The following is a 24,163-nucleotide window of genomic DNA, read 5'->3' as shown; positions in this document are numbered from 1 at the left end:
AAGATCCCCTTGTAACATCTGTTCTGGGACCACACCTTTAAGTCATTATCAATGGATGTGGCATAGCCTTGCTAATGCAACCTGTGGACAAGAGAAAAAATGGATGTTGAAATTAACCATTGAATTAAATTCTCCACTGCCACCACCCCAATAAAATTATGTAACACTTAATACTTGCTTGACCTTGGGAGTGTTTTGTTGCTCTGAATTGTGAGCAACACAGTTTGTGGCACCTATTTGAACACATTAGTCCTGGGCAGGGGTGTTGGACTTCCATATAGAAATGTATCTATGTGACTTAAAATAGTTTTGTGCATAAAAGAACATAAAATTAATATTTTAAAAGATTTAAGACAGATAGCAGTTCAGGATTTCATATTGCTTTAGCCTTGAAACTACACTTAATGTGGCTGTCAAAATTAGTTCTCTGTCTTTATGAATGTTCATTTGACCTTTGTGAGGGACCCTTTCTGATTTTCCATGAACCTTGTCTGGAAGTAAAGGCAATAAGTCTTTTTCCTCCCCTTTTCCAATGCTTTTTGAGATACAAATATTCGTGCATGGGTCACAACAGCTCTGAAGTCCAAGAAAGCAAAACCATCTGATCAGGGACTTTGAGATTTGTCAGTAAAGCCATATATATGTCTTGCTTTTATATATGGAAAAAAAATAATGGTTTCCTCTAATATTTGAATTTGAGGGGAAAAGAAAATTTTCAAAGGCATGAAAGAGTTCAGTCTTCTGAGCATGAATATCTAAGCAAGATGTGATCCTAAAAATGACAAGGAGTCAACATCTGGGTATGTTTTCCCACATTAGCAACTGCTGTCCTAAACTGCTGTAGTACGTGATGTTAAACAGCTGCTCAGTTTCACCCCAGAGGTAAGACTATTCTGTATCTGACTTAAATATAAGTCTCTCAGAATTTTTGAGATAAAAAGGTCTTAGACAATGTGTAGAGACACTGAATCTTCACTGTAATTAGTACCTAGAAACTCATGTTTTAATTCAATGAAAAGGTGTTGACATGTTTTAATGCTTACTCTTGGCACCACTGTATTCCACTATCCAACCACCATTTCTCATTATCTATATACTGAGTTGTTCAAGCCCGTAATTTCAGTCATGTACTACTGAAATACCATACAAATAGCTTCTACAAATATTGACAGCTGGTCCATTTCAAGGTACTGCACCTTGGTCTAGAATTTGCAGTAAGAATGATTTCTATCCTCCCAAAAACATCAACCCATCCTGCAGGGTGAACAGCCTGGTGGCTTTTGAAGCTGAGTGTTTGAGTAGGGTCTCTTACCATACTGCTTCTTTTGGAGAAGAAAAAAAGTCATATAGGATCAGGGAAATAATTATTAGGGACTTGTTCATATTTAATAAAATTATGATCAGGAAATTTATAATGGGTAAAAGGCTGAATGTTTTGTAAATGACACAGGCATTCTTTCTGTAGTGATTATAGACAGGACACTGAAATGTAGCACACCAATGCCTGTAGATTTTGCCTGCATTTTTATATCTTAAATAAGATGAACCATGCTACCAGAAAGAAAAGGCATGACTACAACACACCTGCACTGGATGGGACCGCAATTCCCCAAAACCTCCACGACTTTGTGTAAACGTGTTCACAACAAAGCAGTAATATGAGTATGCACTTGCACAGAGAAATAAGACAAAATTGTGATTTCTTACAAAAGAATTGCTGACATGAGAATTATGGATGTCACTTCTTCCAAAAGTTTCATTGTAAAAGGTTCTTTTGAAAGTAGCCTTGTTTTCTAAGTCCAGATGGAAGCAGTTAACCATTTGCCTGATTTCTAAGACCAAACTGAGCTCCAAGTGCACTTGCAAAATCAGTGGCTCTGGAGTTAACTTTCTGTTTACTAAAGTAGTTCAAACATTTGCTCAATTATATAATTTTCTTCCTTCAAAATGAGTTTATAACTTTTTTCCATAAGATAATATGGTGAGATGTTGCTTTTCAGTTTTTCTGAATTACTGCAGAAGATCTGACTTGCAGTGTAAGGACAGCAAAGAATTTCCTAAAAATGTTTTCAAGTAGATATCTGTGGGTATCTCTCTCCTAAAGTCTATTGAAGAATATATCTGAAAATGGTATGGAGACATTTATGCTTCATATTAACTCTATTGTGTCTGAATCATTGCCATATAAGAAAAATCAGAGGCTGGATTCAAGATAAGATTATTGTGGTCACTGGAACTGTATTTTGAGCTGGTAGAACCTTCTGAGTATACTAAGACTTTTTCAGTCTTGTCCAGCCACTTTTCCCTCTTTTGCCCTAGCCTTGTTAAACAAAAACATGTGAGTGCCTTCATAGAGAATCAGACAGGGCAAATGTTCACTTATTTACTATTTTAAAATTATCTGCAAACAACCATTATTTACTTGACATGCATGTTAATGAATTGAGCTCTACTGGGCTGTTTACCTTCACTCATTGTAGGTATTTTTGCACTTGCAATTCGGTGCTGTAAGCCTTACTCCACAGTAAGTGTTAGTTTTAGAATCACAAGAAAGTCTTATAAAGTGTTCTCTTCCCCTTGAGGAATATTACTCTGTATTCACCTCACATAACACAGACTCTTTACAGATTACAAACGTCATTCAAGTCAAGCCAGTCTGGTAGTGAGTCTCCTCTAAATAAACTTTCTTTTATTTCCCTGGCCTTAAAGTCTGTTCCCTGTCTCTTTACTTTCTTTGCTCTTTTGTGTGGGGTTGAAATTTATAAGGACTGCTGTTACAAGCTATACATTTTCTTACATCAGTCCTTTTGCTCTCAAGACCTTGGAACAGAGAATTTACAGTGGCCATAAAAAGGACCCCCCAAAAATACGATTCACCTTTGCAAATGTTCTGAATTTGATGTAGAAAACTAGTGAGATGAAAGGTTGTTCCTATTATTCTCCATGAAGAAAACCAGCTCCTGGCTACCATTAAAATTAGAGAGGAGCTTACACCAACTCTCTTTTTTAGAAGCTAGAGGAAATTCTTACCATTTTCAGAGTCTTCATCTGTACCTTTGCAGAGAGCCAAGCTGGCTTGAGATCTGAGAAACTTTCATCTTCAGGAAAATTCAAGCACAGCTCCCAGACTTTTTCTTAGGTCTGTGTCTAAGGGAACTGTATTTCTTCATGGAACATAGTGGAATATTCTAAACAAAATATGAAAACCTGTTATAAATAAACCTAATTAAGCATTTTCAGATGAATAAACAGTAGTTTCATAACCCTTGCTATGAAATCTCATAATCTTATAATTAAGTCCATGTTTAATATCAAAATGACAGTTCAGTGGAGCTGCTTTGAGGATTAAATAGGGCAATGCACATGCAGTTTTCTTGCTCAGATTTTACATGGGGATGACACCACACTAAGTAAAAAGACAGGTGATCTATTACCTGGATAACCTGTGCTAAATATTGTCAAACTTGGTACCTTGCACATGAGTCCCCTTTTTGGAATTGAGCTCCCTAAGGTTCTCTTTGTTCACATTCCCCCAGATTGATCAACTCACTCCAAAGCAGCATCTGTATAGTCTATGAAAAGTAAGAAAGTGAAAATCAGACTTTGGTTTTCTTAGGATGGATTCCAAGATTCTATGACTTGTGTGAGGTATGTTTCCCACTGTTACTAGCACGCTGGACGAGATCTTAATTGATCTCTTGTTCTTTATTTTCTGGGCAGAATGGAGTCTTTGAAGATGAATACTGGCTCATAAACTAAATGCTTTCAGCTGTTGCTGCTGAACATAACAATTCCTAAGAAGATTTTTGTCAGTTGCTAAGATATTTCCTTGTTTTTACGGAGAAGAAAAGGTTGTAGTTTAACCCTTAAACAAGTTCTGGATAACATTATAAGTCACACTAAATGTGTATAGTAGAAATTAAACAGCTGCAGAAGGAAAGCATTCTTTAGTAAGGAAAAGCATTTAGAAATGTGAGCACTCTATCCTGATCAGATGCAGGATTAATATGACCTGGTATTCTGGAGGTCATATTCATTAAGTTGGTCTACTCTAAACTTAAAAAACATGAATGGGTAAGCTTAAATAAACTTAAATATTACTACTATGTGTATATGTAGTAGCTAGGTGAGAAAAGGTTGCAGGACAAGACCAACACGCTTCATGCTGACACAACACAAGGTAGTATCAATCTCTCACAGAAAGCCATTCCAAGCCTTTTTATTCTTATATTCCAGAAAGGAGTGACATGTTACATGGTGCAGCTGGCAGCTTGTCTCGGCCTGATAATGCATGATCAGAGCCTCATGAAACAGTTTAATTGGAACACATTCCCAGTACATAAAATATTCTAAATGAAAAACAGAAACACAGTGGGATGAGAGGAGTGAGTTTGGGAGTCAGGCGTGTCTGAGTCCAAATTCTCCCATAGCAGAACTTCCCCTCTCTGCCTTTCTCTCTCTCCACCTGAGCAGGTCAGAATATTCTGTCTTGTTGGAGTAAATGTTGACAGTCTTTTGAACCTGTCCAGCAAGACAGAAGATTGCTTCAGGAGCTTTCAGTTCTACAAGCATCATGTTAACCTTGCTGCCAGACAGCAAGAAGTTGGGGGACAACTGATCGGAATAACTAGTATGGAAGCCTTGAGACTGCAGCCTGGAATTATTACAGGGTCCACAACCAAGGGGAAGGAAAAGAGAAACTAGGATCTCCATTTTAGCTAGGGTTGGACCCAAAATTCATATTATTATATAAACTATGGATGCAGTAGTAAGATCTGGAGCTTCCATTTTATTGCATGTTTGTACATTCTCTGTTGGGAAACCATTTGAGCTGCCACTGTAAGTCTTTGGTGAGATGAGAGAATGAATATCTGGTAGGAAGAAAATATAAATCCATACTCCATATGGAGGAAAAAAGTCTTGTTTCCTCTGGGGAACTTGTTGAGGTGCTGGAAAGTACCTCACTCTCCCTGTTTCTCTGCTGAAAGCAAGACACTTCAGCTGTTTCCCAACCAGCCATCAGGTTTTGTCCTCTTTTTCTGGTATATATTTCTGCAGCTCAGACAGTTCATGCTGTTGGCTGAGGAGTTCATACCTTGATAACACACTTTTTAAGAATTCACAGGGAAGTTGGTTTTGGGGTTTTTTTGGCAGATTTAACAGCCTCTCTCCCACCAAAAAAAGTAAATTGCATGCATTAAACTGCCTTTGGGTACAAACTCTTGCAGCTGGAAGCTAGTAAATACCAGAATTGAGGGTGTTGCTTGTTTGCTTTCTAAAATTAATTTAATTTTCCAGTTCAAATAGCTTTTAGATTATCTGTAACTTCTGTGATCATGTGCTTCTTTCCTGCAAGATCACTGTCTCATTCTGTGCAGGGTTATTTACTCAATAAGCAACTGCTCAGTTTTACTTCCTTTTGTGTTCCTCATAGCATTGCTATGTACTACCTTGCTATAAAACCCACACTACTCATCTCATGGAGTTTTCTGTAAGACTCATCACTTTGGGTTTTCTTTATAAAGCACTTAAAAATTTTTTATTATTATTTCTGTGAGATAAAGAACTCATTTTGTCAAGATTTTCTAGAAAATATGAATCCAAACTTTAAAATACTAAGGTGTGTTTTTGGTTTTTAGGTTTTTTTTTTTTAAAGTAGCCTATTTGTTTTGGGTTCCCAGTTCCAGACTTGAACACAAAGTGATAAGCAGCTTTCACCATATGAACAGTCAAAATAAATGTAATACATCTTATTGAACAATAGCTAGAGTCAGACAGGTTGAATACAATTGTCCAAAGGAACATAGTTCCTTGAGTTTCTTTCAACTTCTGCAGCAAACAGAGATCTTGCAATCAATAGGTACCTATTTTCAAATCTGATTTGAAAATCAGTCCCTGGCAATGGTCTACTCTGCTCAGTCAATTGGACAATTTAACTGGAAATAGTGTGTTTACAGTCTTTAATGTCACAATTTCTTGAATGTACTTGCAGAAGGATACTAGCTTACGGCTATGTGGTCAGTCTCATCATTGACTTCTCTTAATTATTGCAATCTTAAATTCTTTTCTATTGTATTATCTTTTATGAGTTCCTCTTATTTTTCAACAAGTTTGAAAATTTTCACAAATTTTCAAAAATCAAAAGAAATGTTCGAATTTCTGTATTTTTTTTACAAATTTAAAAATACTTTATTTTATAACAATATGGAACAAGCTCTTAGAACTGAGAACATCTCCACTAATTCTTGGTTATATTTAATTCTTCAGTTCTCCTGCATAATGCTTTCATGGGAATTGAGGTAGAAGGAGGAATGGACCATTGTTTATTAACTATAACTTGTATAAAGCAAGATCTTAGTGCGCTTTTTTTATCAATATTCTTGGTACAATTAACTTTAACACAAGACATTCAAATAACTTTGTGGATTGTCTGCCAGCATGTGCTGTTCACATATTGAAGAATACACTGAAGATGTCAATTCTGTACTTACTTGTGGAACTTCCAGCAGTTCGTAACTAGTGCTTTGCCTTAGACGTCACAAAATCAAATCCTTATTATATCACATGAGTTCCATATTAGGCTGGAATTCCAATGGAAATTCATGAGGGACTTTCTGTCTGCAGGGTTTTGTAATGTGGCTATGAATACCACTAAAAATGTTTTTCTTAAAAGCTGGATATCCACACATGCCCTATTGGTAAACCACTGGGTTGCTGAATTAAGGTTTTATTTACCACTGAAATAAATATACTACCCAGTATACACATAGTCAGGAACCACATATGGGAACCATTCCTGGCCTATATCAACATCAGCTAAGTTGTTTGCTGTATTTAATGCTGTTAGCATTGGGAAGTATGATTTAAAATCATTAGCTTTGCTAGTTAATCTCTTCATCTCTTCCAGAGATCTGGAATCTGTGAGAATCTTGGTCTTTCCAAATTTGGAAGTGTTTTGCATGCTTTGAACCCAGTTTCAGAGAAAAATCTACCATCTTTCTTGGATGTCTTTTGTGTGATATTTGCTTCAACCTTCATGCTGTCAGAAGGGATTTTGAAAATTTAAGGTTTTCATAAAAGAAAGACATAAGACATAGGTGTGTTGTTTTTTACTGAACTTTCTTATTTGACAAAAAGTAATAATCCTCTTAAGTGCTTTTTTTTAGTTCTACAAAATTCTATTACTATGCACTATATACTAATTTTGGAAAAAAAGGATTAACATTTATTGGCCTGACTTAGTGTTTTACTTCTAATTTGTTACCTGATGAGTAATGAGAAATGACTGTCTGAATAAAAAAAAAAAATCCTGAATATTTTAATAAACCATATACAGTTTTTCTAGCTTATTTATGGCTCTAGCCATTTGATACTATATATTTTTTAAAAGTTGATTGTTGGCACTAGCTGATACACCTGTCATAGTATCTATTTACAGTATATACATCCTCTCTGCCAAGTTAGGTCATAGTTTGCAATGTGGTTAGCACTGAATTCACAACGTGGCATGATTCTGTATAACAATCTGAACTTGTGAAACCAACTAAATGGTGGTAATCTTATGGGGAGTTTTATTAAGCTGCAGCTACACATGGGTATATAGGAAATATGTTGCTGAAACTAAAATTTATATTATTAATCATTTTAAAATGAATTTTCTTCTCTGTGTATTTTTGTTCAGGATAATTAGCTAACCACAGTTTGTTTATACAAGGTGTGTGTAATCTGTTTATAGAGCATGGCAGCTGACATAATGTAGCTCTTGGAAAACTGTGACATTCCCTTCCCACAAGTAACATTTGAATTGATAAAACAACATTCAGATGAATAACTCCCCACCAGGTAAAAATCATTACAGCCCACATTCTCCAATAATATTTTCAATCCACCTTGTTAAAGCTTTCCACAGAAGCAGCCCCACTTGCTGTAACTGTAGAGCTATTATTTGGCCAGTTTGGGGCCCTGAAAATATGTCTGAAGTAAATTTACTGTTACTGAGAAGAGTGTTTTTTGTAGACCAAAATGTTATGATATGGCTCAGACAAAAATAATTAGATTTGATTAGGGGATTAGAAACATGAACACACAGGTCCCCTGTTATCTGGATGGAAATATGGCATAATAGATGTGAGGAATTTCAGCCCAAGTTTTTGCCATCTTTGAGACTTACATTGTGCTTGGGTTCTGAAAAAGTTTTTTCCAGGATCACTGCAAGCTACTCAGAGGAGAGCTTTCAGAAATGGCAGGATATCAAACTTCTTTATTTCATACCCTCCCAAGTATGCATCATTTTTGCCCCAGGGTCCATGTGAATGTCTTTTTTTCATGGAAGTGTTGTGCAAAGATGGACCATATACTTACTGCCAGCATCCTCTGGGAGGGACACTGTGCCAGCAGGATTTAGAGCTGATGCGAATGGCTCTGGCTTTGATTTGCAGTAGAAACAGGGATCCCTTTTGTATGGGTAGAGAGCACCTCAGCAGCCCTGTATTTGGTGAATTCAAACCCTCGGGGGAAAGGGAACCTGGCAGAAGTGATGTCTACTGAGGATCAAATTTGTTTGCCTTCAAACAGCTTCAATACATGTAGTGAGTGGGTCCAAACTAGAATAAATTATCCAGGGAAACAGTCTGGAAAGGGTCTGAGTGCTGGGCTGTGCACTCCTCCTTCCTTAGTCTGCAGTGGTAAAGCAAAAGATGAAGAGGGAAGAGCAGTTAAAACAAGCAGCTGTGTTAACAAAAGCCAGTGGAGACACTGTCTCTTCTTGTGCAGCCTTTCCCCCTAGATATAGCAGCTTTCAGCTCTTCATGCTTACAGCCTGGCTCCCAGGACACAACAGCAAAGAAAGGAGACAAAGAGATGTGTCTGGCTTTGGTTACAGATTTCTGTCACTGAGGTCCTCCTCCCATCCTGAAGGAAATTTGTTGCCATATAGTATGTCCCAGTGCTGAAGCAGTGCCTGTGTACATAAACAAGTGAAGATGTTTGCTCTGGAATCTCTGAGCTCTCCAGCCTATGGAGCCTCTCATAGTCACTCCAATGTGCAGCCTGGAGAGTTCTTCTGACTTGCAATGTACACTAGTGGTGCTCCTACCCAGCAGTGGATTTATATACATGATGGTTTCTTTTAGCTGCTATTTGCTGGTAATAACACCTCTTACATCTTACTTTGACAGCACATGAACTAGGTGCAAATCATCTGGGTATTTACTCCTTTGCTAGCTCAGAGCTGCAAACTCCATCAGCATGTGCAAACTATCCATTTCTGCAGAGCTGTGACCCACGCTGAAAAGTTAAAAGAGAGTGGACAGGACCATGTTCTGCAAATGAGTGAACGTAGTGCAGAATTCTATAAAGACAGTAAAAGTGAGTGGGTGATTGCAGTCAGCCTTTCCATGGCCACACTTCTGCAATTCAAGACCCAGCAGGCACAGGTGAAATGGGACAGTGACAGTTTTTCTCTGCTGGAAAGACATGCCAGGAAAGATCCCTGGCTGGTCTCTACCTGGTTACCTGGAAGTGAATAGAAACTTATATTCAATTGAGCATGTAGTCCAAGGAGAAAACTTCCAGTTTTATTCAAATAATAGGATATTTTGTCATTTAATTCAGTGAGACAGACTGTCAGTCCCAAATCCTTGGGACAGAAGAAGATGGCAACATGGCAGTGGAAGAGGAGTTATGTTCTTTCTGTATGTAGGGCAGGGATGGATGTCAGAATCAGGTAGCAGGTAAGGTGGAAGGAGCAGAGGTTATTTTTCCAATAGTTTGGACTGTGAGATATGTCCTGTGCCAAGCACCTGCCATACTGAATGGTGTATATATATAAGACCAAATGTTCTTTCTGCTGTAACCAAACTGCTGAGGCAATGATACAGTATGTAATGTGCGCTGGTTTCTCCGTGTAGGATGTTCTCGTGTGACTCTTTAGTATCAACCTGTGTCTATTTGGTCCTCTAACTAGTGGGTGGGTGCTGAAGTCTTCCTCATGGGGTATCTCATGCAAAAACTGCAGGTTTTTTCCTTCCTAATACTTTTGTTTTGCAGGTAGGATGTGTAACTGAAATATTTGTCCTGGGTTTTTGTAGCTTTTTTTGTGATGTATTTGTTGTGTCTTCCAGAAATGTCCAGTATTTTACCAGAATATTGAAAGAGGGAATAAGACATGACCTACTGTGTGCTATTTCTGGGAACATTCCTACATGATAGTTGTGTTTACACTGACTGTATCCTCAAGCCCACACTTAAAATGTAGATCAAACAGTATTGCCAACATGTATTTTTCCTTGAGAGTTTTTTCCAAATATGGAGTCATATTTGCTGCTCTGCCAGTATTCTTGCAGCTAGTGTCTGTTTTATATTTCTGTGCAATTCCTCTTGTTAAAGAAAGAAAGAAAAGCATAATGGGCAATGTCTGGCTAAAATGTGCAATTGGGAGTATTGACTCTATTGTGATTTCAGATGGGTAAATGATAAATAAATATGCAAGAAGCATGCAGCAACGAACTCTTGGGTATCGTGTTGTTATTCCACCATTTCTGTTATGTTCAGATGACTCTAAGATGTGATGGCAGCGAATAGAAATTGGGTGGTTAAGAAGTCTGCTCTCAAGCTATTTAATATGCAATGTACTGCTCAGAATCCTGCTGCAGTGGGGATCCAGATATATAGTTAGGCCTTGCACATTTGATTTGTTTGTTAATAATATGTGATCAGTTAAAGAGTGCAGATGAATACATAAAATTATTTAATAATTTAGAAATCACAAAATTGGCTAAATAATAGGGTAAGGAAAATTGAATTTGTGCAGCTTTTTGTCATTGCAGAACAGTCCAAGCTAGCCTTTAATTTTCATTACTGGATCGTGTTACAGTGTCATGGATAATTCATGGGCATTTATAAAAGGCACATTTTAACAATCTTCATTAGGAAAAATGCTGTAATTTTTCCTGAAGGATTATGAGATATTGCACAAAAAAATGAAATAATCTTAGGCCACTGATCTGAAAAATGCTTTCTTTTTCAGCATTCTTTACACCATAAGAGGGCAAAAGTACAGTATCTGTGATGTTACTCAGTTTGGTATATTTCATCCTCTTCAAAAGGCTTCATCTCTCTGGACAACCCAAACCATTAATCTAGGGAAAAAAAGTCAACACTTAATAACAGAATGTTACTTTATTGAGCACTTAAACTGTGGCCAGGAAAAGCAAATACACTCTGAATCAACCCAGTGCAGTGGAGTGGAATATAAATGTTGCAGAGCTTATCTATGGAAGCATGTTGTCATTTCTCTGAGGTTTCTATCAAACTTTTAATCAAAACCATAGCTGAAATTGGCCCATGTTACTGTGATCATTTTTGAATGTTCTGTACTGTTAAGTCTAGCACACAGATTTATAATGTTTGAACACTAGCACTTGTGCCAAAAGTCTCAAGAAAGTTGCAGGCTTCAGACACACATCATCAGTACATGTAATATATCTACTTCAGAAGCAAAGAGAAGTCCACTGGAGATGGCCACAAATGCACTCCAGTGGCAAGAACCAATGATCCGACAAAGTTGTGAGATGATCTGGCAAATGTATTACTTTAATGGGTAAGGAGGAATGTATGCACAAAGACTAGCTGCAGATCAGGTAGGCTAAAGGCCTGTGTTAGCTCCTGTAAAAGTCAGTTTGGAATACCTAGAGTTCAACACTAAACTGACCTACAAAATGCCAGCACTGATTTAATGCATTGCTTAGTGACATGTCTTTTTTTCATTCATTCATTCACTTTTCTTAGCAAAGCTGGTCATTATGGCTCTTACCTTTCTTACATACAGAATGTTGTGAGAGTCATACCAAAATATATGAAGATAATCTCCGTATATAGTCCATAATGCCTGCTACACAGACCTGAAGTTCATTGTTTCAAACTTCAGGATGATAGATCCTGGCACTGCCATAAACTGCATTTTAGGCTTAACTTCTGGTTTTGTAGTCTACAGTGCACATAAACAAGCACTTGGTGTGTCTGATAGCCCATGGAAACAGACATGTCTATTGGAAATTTTGAGGTTTTTTTTGTCTGATAATGGATCTACTAGAATAGCTGTCAATCTAGTAATTTCGCATAGCACTAGATTTTATATACAGACATCAAAAAAAACACATATCCCATATTCCAGCTATCTTTGGTTTATATTAGAAACACAGAAAATAATACAACAGGCAAAATGAAAACCAGGAATGGTTCACCTACTATCACAGCTGATACTCTTCCGCAATGGTAATACCATAAAAATGTTGTAAAAAGTATCAAAAGAAAAAATACCTGTGTGCACATAATATGTAATGTTAGTGAGGTATTATTTAGTAAACTCTACTAGTTAATCACGCTCTCATGAAAATTTTTTGAGAAATACAGGTAGATCAAAAACATATAAAACATTATAGAGTAAGGAAAGGATATACTAACATTGTCATGATTGTTATTTTTTCCAAGGGGAACAATGTATAGTGGGATTTTTTGCTAATGGAGTAGGTGTGAAGAATTAACTTCATGTAACGAGTAGCAGACAGTGTAAATTGTGTATTTTACTAGTGGTTTGACAATTTAGTTCCTTATTTCTAATGTTTAAAAGTTAGCAAATAAAAAGAATATATATATGGTGATGAGATGAAATATTGAATTAATTTTGTGAGGCATGCTAAATTAGGAAAAATGTAATTCATTTGGTTCTCCTTTTCCTAAACTTTATCTCATTGGGCACTGGTCTTAGAATAACTCCATTCTGTACTCAATTTTCAGTGTTTCCATTTGGTTTCATGATATTTGCCCGGTGTTTTAAAGGTAAATAGGCATTCAAGCACTCCAGATACTTTGCAGAGTTGAGTGACCATGATCAGGGCTTTCTGAGGCAACCACATAGTCAGTTTGGGGAAAAAATGACTCATTTTTATGAAGCATCCAAATCCATTATCCTTTATGTAGCCAAGACCCCAAATTACTCTGATGTACTTGGCTGAGTACGTGATGAATGGGTTGGCTGGAGGAAGGAACTGGTAGCATTTGTAATTTCCATGAATCTCTGGGAGGTCCCTTTGAGGAAGTCTCAAGCAATAATTTGAAGACTCTTCACACAAAATAGTTCTATCTTTTGAAATAAATTGCATAAGGTTATTTAAACAGTAGAAGTAGTAAATGAAAAAAAAAAACCATTCCAAATGGAACTTTGTTTCCTGCTTAACACGTTCTTCTCCCCTTTAGATTCTTACCTGTTTCCTGTCACTCTAGCACCCGAACAACTTAATATTTCATGCCTCTGTTTAACGTTTGCCCTGTAAATTAACAGAATAGTAGTGTCTACATCTAAATGACTGGATGGGGGGGCCTTTCAGGTTTCTGACTAATTGGTGAGACCCTGCCATGCCTCAGCACACTCCAGAGTTTCTGGAGAAATAAAACCCAGGTGTTCTGGCTAGAAGTACTTTCCAGTGCCCTCCACCTTTGTCCCAGCCAAACCATGCCATAATCCACTCAGTCTAGGTGCTGCCATAATTGCCAACAGTGCTTACTCCATACAAAACTGCCTGGAAGGAGACACTTAGAAAGTTATCTAATCTTCAGTAGATCTGTTAGCAGAAATACTATTTACATATTCAAAACAGAAAAGGTCATGCAGCTAACAAATATGTTTTGTGTTTATGTCACCCATTGAAAATCATTAGGTAGCAAGGATCACAGAATTACTTTCAGCCAAGCCAGAAATACAAGAGTCAGATGTTACAAATAAACTCCAATTTCAATTGATTGAATAATTATTTTATTCAGCCAGTTTTCTTTGGAAAATGGCTACATCAAATGGTTTGAAAATCGTTCCAGATGTCCGTTGTTGTTTTTCACTGGGAAAGCATGAGCAAATGGAAGGTCATTTGATTAATGCCAGCATCATACGTAAATAGGACGTCGTATTCTATCTTAGTATGTGTGACAAGCAATTTCACTCCTAGCAAAATTAAACCTGAGTGTCCTTTTTTCTAATTTAAACAAATATTCGGTTTTAATCTTGTTTGTCATCACAGAATACACTCTTGTGTCCCTTCCAGCAAAAAGTACCTCTGTATGTTTGAGGATGAAATCTTTAATCGGATTCAAGTTCATCCTTCCTGGTATCATTTTTCTTAATGTCAGGGTTTACTGAAAGTCTTCAGTCAAAACTATTAAGAAAATGCTGTTTTTTGATGGAATAACTCTTCTGTGAACCACACTGCTTCCTATAGAAAATGTTGACTCTTGGTTGAAATTGCCGGAAAACCAAAAGTGCTACGTTGGATTTACTTTCTCCATTCTTCCCATTCCCACTTGCTCCTATGTCCAGCATCCTCAGACAGATTACACTGCCTGTAAAGCATTTAAATGCCACTAAGAGCAGTGAGATTCAGTGGACTGTGAAGGCAGACAGGAAAAAATGTCAGAGCAAAACATTTGCAAACAATTGTTTTTCTTCCTTCTTCTGGCTTTGAGATCTGTTACTCTGAAGTAGTGATTTACAACAAGATCATGTTACTTCTTAACATATTCATCATACTTTTGACAGCTTAATAGGTTTCAATAGCACATTTTAAAAAGCTGAAAAACATTTCAAAATATGATTCCTGATATGTCATTAAAAATAATGCTATTCTAAGATACAGCACTTCCTTTAAAAACAAAATAAAACAACACAAAACTTCAAACAACAATTCACCATGCTTTTAAGGGCTTAAAACAACTATTTATTTTTTTTTTCATTGAGGTTTCACAAGTTCTGGGACAGTAAATAAAGCATGATTCCTAATGTCTTTCTTGGGCCTGTAAGAAAGTAGATGCAATGAAACTGTAGTTTACACAGAGCAGCAGACGAGTGTTAATTTATGAAGACCTGGGAGCTCTATTGTCTTGCTCCTTAACAACAAAAGAATTCTGGGTAAGTCCTGACTACCTTGAATTTAGTGGGAATGTAATCACTGTCTTCAACAGCTTGGACCGTACTAGTAAATAAAAAGTGCTCAGGGCTGTGCTCTGCACCACGGTGTTGTAGGTGGGACCATCTCCTGGCCCCTTCCTGAGCCCTGCGCAGGAGCACTGGGGTAGAGGAGTAACTGGCCCAGGACAAGGTCACAGCAAGGACTCTTCTGCAAACCAGCAGCACAAAGTAGCACAGCCACAAGCATTGAGGCTAGAAATTCACCTTCTCCTTCCAGTCTCTTTAACTAATGTATACTTGTCCCTTGTTTCTCTGTTCCTCCCAGAATTTCAGTATCTGAAAGATTAGATCATAAATATAGGCATCTCCTGATTTTTTTGCCACTGCAGTTCAAAGGGATCAAGAACCTTTCCTGTGAAGTCGATGGTTAGTTGAAAGCTGGATTTGACTGAATTCTCCCCCCTTAAGGTAAAAAAATAATCTGTAGAGTAATAAATTTTTAAGTGTCCTTAAAACTGTAAATGTTAAGTAACTATTTTATTTAATTACGTACCATATGCCACATTTGGCACACATTAAAATCTGTTGGGTTTTTATATGTTTCTTACTGCTCAGTAACTAGTACTTAGTTAAATATTTAATCTAAAACTCCTTAAATACAGAAGTGCCCTGCATGAATTTATGGTCTCCTGTCATGCAAGAAAGGAAGAGGTAAAATCTGCTACTCCATAAAGCTTTAGAGGGTAAAAACCCATATATATAATGAATAGGAATCACCTTCCCTTTGGATCACTGGAACTTAGGTCATATGCTCCATCCAATTAGACAAAATTTTTACAAATTAAATTATCCTGTAGTGCAAACTGTGCAAATTTATTGCACCCTCCTATCTTTAGTTCAATTTTCATGTATAAATGCGAGCTCTTTCAGGCTGGGAAGTCTAAAAATGCTTCATTTGAATGTGCAATTAAACATTTAAATGAAATTTGTGTTTTTCCTGTTGATCATCTGTTGTGTATCTTCTTCCCTCAATTATGAGTCCAAAGAGCTGAAAATAAAGCTTTGTTCTGTGTTGTAATTAAGTTTTTTCACAGTATAAAAGTGTATAAGATTTTGAAGGTAGAAACAGCTGCATGGCATGGTAAATCAAATAAAAAGTTATTAAAATTAATTTTTCTAGCCTTATTTAAAAATAAAATTGTTGCCAGAAGGAAGAATTTTAAACCACATAGAGAAAGAATTTCTGCCTTTTGATTCCCTTTTTTAGGTTGCAGTGCCATAAAAAACTGTGGAGGAAGAACGAGACCAGAAGAATTCACTTAATGAAAATAATAAGAAAGTAAAATAAAATACAAGCAAAGCCACAGTTTTCCTGAGTGTAAAGGACTTGAACTTAGAGCATTCTCTACTCTACCTTTCCTTAATAGTAACAGATTTTCATAGGTGAGATGGAGAACAGTGGGAAATGTTTCACTTTTATTTTGCCTCAACAACCTGCATTTTTTTTTCTTGAAAGCGATTGCATTGGAAATAGGGAAGCACATGGAAATAAAAGTGAGGGGTTTTTTTCTGAAAAAGTAATAATCCAAAAGAATATGTTAGTACTTGCGTGCCTTCCAAAGGTACAATGGAAAAGATGTCTCTCTCCTGAATTTATTTTTGTTATTGTTATTTTTTAGGATGGATGAAAATGACAAAGCTTTATTTTGTCAACAAAAGTTCTAAAGTCTTCTTCAATGCTGGTAACATATGGCATTCTTTAATTTTTAGTCTCTCTGATCACCAGGAGCATTAAATCAAGCCATGATCTAGAGTCATCAAAGGGATAATGTACTATGAAAAGATGAAGTTAATTCAATTGCAATAACTTTATTAGCACTACAGGGTACCCAGGTACAGTACAAGTTAATGAAGGCAATGAATAGTTGACATCTGTTCACTGAAAATAATTTAGCCCTAATTTAGTGTAGAGAGATAACTTCTGCACTGAAACATCAGTTGTTTTTATTGCTGCCTAGAATACAAAATCAGCATATTATCTTGGCACGATTTCTAATGGAACAGTCCTGACCTTGTATCAGAAATGAGAACGGTGATTATGCAGAGTAAATTGTTGTTGTCCTAAAGTTTTTCATTCTTTGATCATAACTTTTAAAATTGTGTAAGGTGGCTTAGGAGGACATTCATCAATGATCAGCTGCAGGGCATAGAAGAGTGATGAACAGTGTCTTCATCACTGGGAAGAAGGTCACTTGAAACTTAAAATTTGTTCCCATCCTGTTCATATTTTATTTTTAATAGCTCTTCATTTTTCATTTGTAGCTCCAGATTGCAAATAGGTACTCATCTGCTGGGTAGCCTACTTAACCAGAAACTTTGTTGAAAGCTGAGGATTCAAAGTGTATTGACATTGTGGCATAGAATATTTCCTTCTCATCTAAAAAAATAAATACTCAATGCTTTTAATTGAGACTGTAATGAAACAGATAGTGTTTCCTGTTGGAACTGGTTTCCTGTATAATTTTTTTAACTTTCTTGGAAGCTGTCTTAATGAAGCATTCCTCACAGTAAACTGGTTTGTTAAAATATTTGTGCAAACCAAACATCTGAAGAAATGTGTTGCGAACATGAATCAAGTGGAAACTGAGGGCTTAAGGCATTTTTGAAAAAAAAGTATTATTTGCAAGTTATCTTCATGTTTTTGCTTAGAATGTTAACATTCTAACATCATAATTTATGGAAGGATAATTTCCATGAAGAATTCAAAGCTAGTTGTTTAATGTAAACTATCTTCTGATAACTAGTAGTGGACTGTCCACTAGAATTACTTAATGTTTAGGAAACAGAGTGAAGGAATTCAGCTACTAATGTAAAGCCCTCTAAGTCAAATGCATACTGGAGTTTAGGCATGATAAAGCATTTACTGAAAGGTAAGAATGAGAGGGAATCTGAAGGTATGGCTGAGATTGCTTCTATAAGGCTCTGAGAAAATTTTTATTAGGAAGTCCTTTCACTTCTATAACAGCAAATGCATGAAAGACGGTGCATCAATATTTTGTCAATGGCAGATGAAATTCTTTATTACTAAATAACTGTTAGAGCTGCAGTTATTTACATTTAATGGTATCCTTAGGAAAGACACTGTTTACGTTTTTTCTTTGAGCTTTACTGCAATCACTTTCTTACCCATTAATTCCTGAAGAGACATGAGCACTGCAGCTCTTACAAGTGACTGATGTAACAGGCTGAAGAGCCAGACAGACATAAATCCCTTTTCTTAGGGATCTTCTATGTGCTGACAAACCTGCAGTCAAGAACATGACAGTACTGTTATGTTTAAAGCTATGGACAAGCCTCAGCCTTTCTATTTAATGACACATTTCTTGTAAGCAAATATTCAATGGAAATTGAGCTCTGTGTGTGATTTTGTGTGTTTTAGTATTTAATGCAGCTGTTAAGTACCAGATTAATGTCTCTGTACAAACCTACTCAGTTAGCCAGGTCTGAGTAAATAATGTAATAAATCTTATTCTGAGTCTCCTAATGAAGGACATTGAAATATTCCTTTTAATATTAGTGGTAAGAAACCAGTAATACTTTATTCACAATATGGAAGTCAAAGATTGAGTCTCGAGTGGAATCTTTGTGATAAGAACCAGGAACGGTAGTTTGAAGGGTTACCTTAAATTACCCCAGGAGCAATTAACTTCCAGAAGTTCAGATTCACCAGTCCACTCTCAAAAGGCTAAATTTACTCAAATAATGGGTAATTTCACATCTGTAAATAGCATATAATGCAATGGATTCGGCAGTTAGAAAGAAAATGCTGATTTACTTACAGAGTTAATTAATTTCCTTTGAAAAAAAAATTAAAAATATAGTGCTTTGCTTAAAGATTTGGATTTTAACTTGGGATCAGAAAAAGGAAATCAGACTCTTTTAACTCCTGACACATGATTCTCCCAGTCTGTTTTCAGAAGGTTTTTGCAGCCCAGAGTGATAGACAGCAGAGAAATGATTTTCTAATTTTTATTTGTTTTAGCTGATCTATAAACTTTGACCTAAAGATTGAGATTCCAGAGACTTATTCTCCTTGGAACTGGGAAGCTAAAGAAACCCAGACAAAGTCACGAACAGGGGCAACTTTTTTTTTACTTGTCATGAGGAGAATAAAGCTTTTATCATCTCTAATAAAAAATGACTGCAACACTTATTGCTTTCAGTGTAAGAAGCTGCAAGATCAAGGTAATAGGGCATTCTCCAAAGGATACAATGGGAAGTAAAAGCACTATTCTAGTATAGTGAAATAGAAATTCTTACAAAAATGTGCTCATCCATTTTAAGCTGAATGATACTCAAGAAAAGAGAAAGGCCATAGCTGGGCTTTTTTGGTGCATTATAATCACAGTCAGCCAAAAACTCTGAGTAATGAAGCAGATGATAATATGTGAGGTTGTCCATCTAAGCTTCCCAGCAGTCAGGAATTTACTATAGCAATTTATGGACTTTGGTTCCCATGGAAGGAAATATGTGTATGCCTATCCTGATGTAACTGAAAGTAAAAGCTGAAAAATAAAGTAACTGTTCCCAGGGCTTTTCACGTTCGACTTGATTTCTGCATTAATCATCTCTATCACAAACAGTCCTTGGCTGTAGTCCATGAAGACAAAGGAATGATTTCACAAAGCAAAGGAAGACATTTTTCATTTACTCATGGACATCCTTGGTCTGAAAGGTAATCTTTCAATAACAGAGAAATTTAATGTGGAAGCAGTGGTATTGACAAGTAAGGTTAAACAGACTGAGGCAATGTTGAGTTTCACTTCAGATCTCGGGTGAGGACACTTCTCTTTGGGCCCAAGGTGTCTGAATCTTTGAATCCTGGAAAAGTTAAGGCTAATCTCAACTTTTTTTTCTTTTCCTTGCCTTTCTGTCAAATGCCAGTTAGAGAACCAGTTATGATGCTTATCATGTAATTTAAAAGGTTTCCCACAAAATTTAAAAGGTTTTTCACAAAGAAAGGAGAAAATTTCACAAGTAAGGAGTTTGAGAGATAATAATCTGTATTAATGTCATTCACAACCCTCTCCCCACAGTTGGGTGCCAAGATGCTCAAAGCCTGGAAGCACAGAGAGACAGCTAATCTATGTAAACTCATTTCTGAAGTAAAAGACAGCTGATACAAAGTTGAAATTTCTTTCAATGAAGAGATTCTGTAGGAATGACTATTAAGGCTGAATACATAGGGAAGTTTTTCCTGTGTCCAGTGGGAACATTTTGCTCTGTGATGTTGAAGCCCTGTGTCTAGCCTGCTGACTTAGCTGTGTTTCCCACAGCACTCTTGGATGCAAGGTGGCCTAGAGGGACATCCAGCAGTGATCAGCTGCAGGGCTTGGAGCAGGGTTCCCAGATCTGCCCACCCACTGGGACACCTGTGGCATGAGGAGTGCTCCTGTTACAGACAGGGAAATGCTGGGAGCACAGGAGATGAACTGACAAGATTTTAGACAAAGTTTGTAAAAGAACTCATTTTTCATCCAAAGTTTGCCTGACCAGCCTAATATCACACAGTATTTTTATTACCATATTTTTTCAGAATAAGACCCTTTCATTGCATGTTTTCAATTACTTCAGAGAGTGGCAGTATCACCATGACACTGAGCTTCTGTCTCATCTTTTTTGCAATGGAAACATCAGCTTGTCTGTAATTAATGAAAGGGTTGTGATCAAGAATGTTTTTCATGTGCCTGAATTGATGTATTGTCCTCTGCAAGACGAGGGTATAGAGCTGATGAATGAAAGATGCTGGTTGTTTTGTTGTTTCTTTGGGATTTTTTTGGTTTCTTCAGGGTTTTTTTTTAGGGAGAAGAATGTGAGAAGAGGGATAAAAGCAGAATAATTTTGAGACCTAGGGAGGTCATGGATTCACAGTCAGACAAGGTTGCTCAGGGCTTATTAAGAAAAGTTTTGAAAATCTCCAAGAATGCATATTCAATGGCCATTCTTAAACAACCTACTGTTTTTCCCTTGCTGCAGTTGGCATTTGTTTCCTTTTGCAACAGGACTGTGTGTCTCCAGCACTATTTTCTCTGTAACCACTTGGCAAGTAGTTGAAGGCAACAACAATTCTCCTACCTCTAACCTTTTCCTCTTTGGATTGACCAAAACCCATTCTGTCAGTTGTTTTTCACACACCTGGTGCTCCAGCCCTCTCATCATCTTGGCTGCCCTCCACTGGCCTTGCTCCAGCTCCTCAGTGTCTTTTTGTCCTTCTCATACTGCAGGGCCTAAAGCTGGAGGCGTAATTCCAAATGTAGTCTAACAACTGCTAAATATAGGAAAACAAATGCTCCCCTTGGTCTGCTGGCGAGAGCATACCCTGCTAACGCAGCCAAGTAGGCAACTGCTCTTCCTCGCTGCAGAGGTAAGCTGCTGGATTTGGTTCATCAACACCCCTAGCTCCTTGTCTTCTTTCTCTCCCACCAGAGCCAAGCCTTTACTGTTACATGCTCCTCTTTCATTCCAGATGCAGGATTTTGTATGTGTCATTGACTTGGGAAATGGTGCCTGCAGAAGCGTATTCTTCCTGATGCTTTAAACCCTGGGTTGTAGTCACTGACACGTTACTTGAGTAATACAATCCAAATACTATCGTAGTCCTTGAGTACTTATAGCTGTGTCTTTTTTCAGCCACAAAATATGGCAGGGAAAAACAACAAAAAAATAATTTAGCTTTCTGAAGTGAATGTTGTCCCTGTAAGAACTAAACTGTATCCCTTTGGATAATATTTTTTTAGTGAGGTTTTCATTTTAGCACCCAAAAGCTATAAATATTAAATGCACATCCACATTTATTGAAAATGTTACTGTGCGTGTATTTGGACAGCTATTTATTTATCTATGCTTGAATGAGATATAAATTACCTTATTTGCCTAAGTAAGCACCACTAAAATTCCTGCCACTCATTCAGGCACTGAATCCTAGTGAAGGCTTCCAAGACGTGGTCAGTAGCTTCTGGGCTTAGTTCCCTCTGCAGACTCAGCATTCAAAGAAACAGGATGAAGACTCTTTGCCAGATAAGGGAAGGAAAAGCGTTTTGTTATTAGTATGCAGAGATGAGGAATTGTGTGACTCGGTATAAAAACACAATCTGAATAGGCCTGGGTGAGACTTGGCAGGTGAATCCACCAAACCAGCCTTTGAGAATGTCCCTACAAACCTGATTGGTGGCACAGCCAGATGAAGAAAAAATAAAATGGCTGTGGTGATTTTCCTTTCCACCTTTCCTGGACACTTTCCCAGCACCCCGTAAAGGACCAAAAGCCTGCAGCGCATAAGTCCTTTTACAAATAATTTTCTTTTATTATTCTTGGTTAGTGCCAACCTTATCTTGCATTTAAGACAGTAGGTGTGATGAAGTCTCAGCAGGACTGAGATCAGTAGGCATTTTCACTATGCATTTTCACTCCAAGGATGGAATTAACACTTTGACACAAGCAGTTTAAGACTGACTTGTTTTTCAAGATAGCCATCTGGTCTCTTTTATGCTACTGTTGATGACACAGGTACCTAATGTTGAGGGTATTCCAGCAGGCTCAGTTTCTGTCTTGGAGACCTACTCTGCCTATTTCAGTTTTCCACTCTGGAGACAAATTCTACAACTACATATAGACCTATAAAAGCTCCTGAATAACACTTAACAAAATTTTGTGCACTTTTATATTAAAATATATATTCACAAGTAAGATGCTACTTTTTTTAATAGACTGATTTTTTAAACAGGTACAAAATGTGATTTTTCAAACCACAGTGAAAATACAGTTGTTCTATAGGGAGGCAAGTGAAGGTCTATACCTTACGGTTTTGTTTTACTGCTTCATCCCGTTGCTCAATTTCAGTCTACCACAAAGATCAGAAAAAGAGCTGTTAAGATAAGATGGGATGGGAGTTTGTGTATAGGAATTTCCCTGGACCTGAACTTGTTCTGAATCTCATGAGATCGTTCTACTTCCTAGTGGAAAGGATTAGTACTGGGTACACAAAATTGTTTATAATGGCAAAAATTTTTCTGTAGAGTTGAAATATCAATTTGGGATGCACAAATGGAACTGATAAAAAGCCTAATATTTTTTGACCTCCTTCTGTATTTGTCATTGTTCTCCCAGTTGTTTTATTATACAAATGTTTTGCTATGGAGTTGGAAAGCCCTTGTTTGATTCTTTTTCTTTCGTAGTTCGTAGTAAATCCTTTGATAGTGCAGATCTAAGGCAAGTACAACAGGAACCAGTCCAGACCTTTCTCCCAAGAGTTGACAGAACTTTTAGAAATTAATTCTGTAAGGACTTCTCAAAAAAATAAAAATAGAAATAGAAATAGAAATAGAAATAGAAATAGAAATAGAAATAGAAATAGAAATAGAAATAGAAATAGAAATAGAAATAGAAATTAAAATAAAAATAAAAATAAAAATAAAAATAAAAATAAAAATAAAAATAAAAATAAAAATAAAAATAAAAATAAAAATAAAAATAAAAATAAAAATAAAAATAAAATGTAGTGTGATCTCAGAAATGTAGACTGCAGAACTTCCATGCTAGACCTATCTCTTGGTCATCAGATGAAATTTTATAGAGAAACAAAAACGTCAAAGCCCTGGGAACACAACAGGTTTGTACTTTTTTTCAGGGACTATTTTCTGCTCTTGTGATGCAACTGTGGTGAATGTTAGTGGATCAGAAAAAAAAGAGTCAAAAATTATAAGTATGGGATGTGATTCTCTATCTCAAGCAATAAATACAAACTTCTTTAGGCACTGGAGATCTCCAGTGACTTACTGTATCTGGAAGGCTCTGATAAGCTTTAAAGTAATTATGCAACAGGTGTAGTGATCTGTGTAGTGCAGAATAAAATATGTAGCCATTTATCACAGACTAGAATCATGAAACTTTCGAAGTACTGAATGTTTGAAACAACTAGTGAGCAAAGCAATCAGGTAAACCTGCCTACTTTATTTGGTCTGGGCACAGCAGACAGTGATTAGAAATAATTGCCTTATGTATTTTATGTTTCTGGGACCAAAAATCTCATGAGATAACAGAACTGTGGGAAATCAAAAGCAGAAAATGTTTGCATATTTCAAACACCTTCCCCCTGTCCTTCCCCTTGACTGAGTTGACTTGCCCAGCTCTGAGCCATCACTGTGCTGTTCA

At 36.8% G+C, this 24,163-nt stretch overlaps 1 protein-coding gene across 1 annotated transcript in view; it reads left to right on the top strand.

Annotated features, from left to right (window-relative positions):
- Window positions 1-19,547, top strand: part of C1H8orf34 (chromosome 1 C8orf34 homolog) — a 222,892-nt gene extending 203,345 nt beyond the window's left edge. Inside the window, exons 16-17 of the transcript XR_015285841.1 lie at window positions 15,343-15,421; window positions 16,221-19,547. The gene's annotated coding sequence lies outside the window, so the exon portion shown is untranslated. The remainder of the gene's footprint in view (window positions 1-15,342; window positions 15,422-16,220) is intronic.
- The last annotated feature ends 4,616 nt before the right edge of the window (window positions 19,548-24,163 follow it).

The sequence above is a fragment of the Cyanistes caeruleus genome, chromosome 1 (genome assembly GCF_971803275.1).
Source record: "Cyanistes caeruleus chromosome 1, bCyaCae1.hap1.1, whole genome shotgun sequence".
Lineage (NCBI taxonomy): Eukaryota > Metazoa > Chordata > Aves > Passeriformes > Paridae > Cyanistes > Cyanistes caeruleus.
This window is presented reverse-complemented; position numbering and strand designations above follow the sequence as displayed.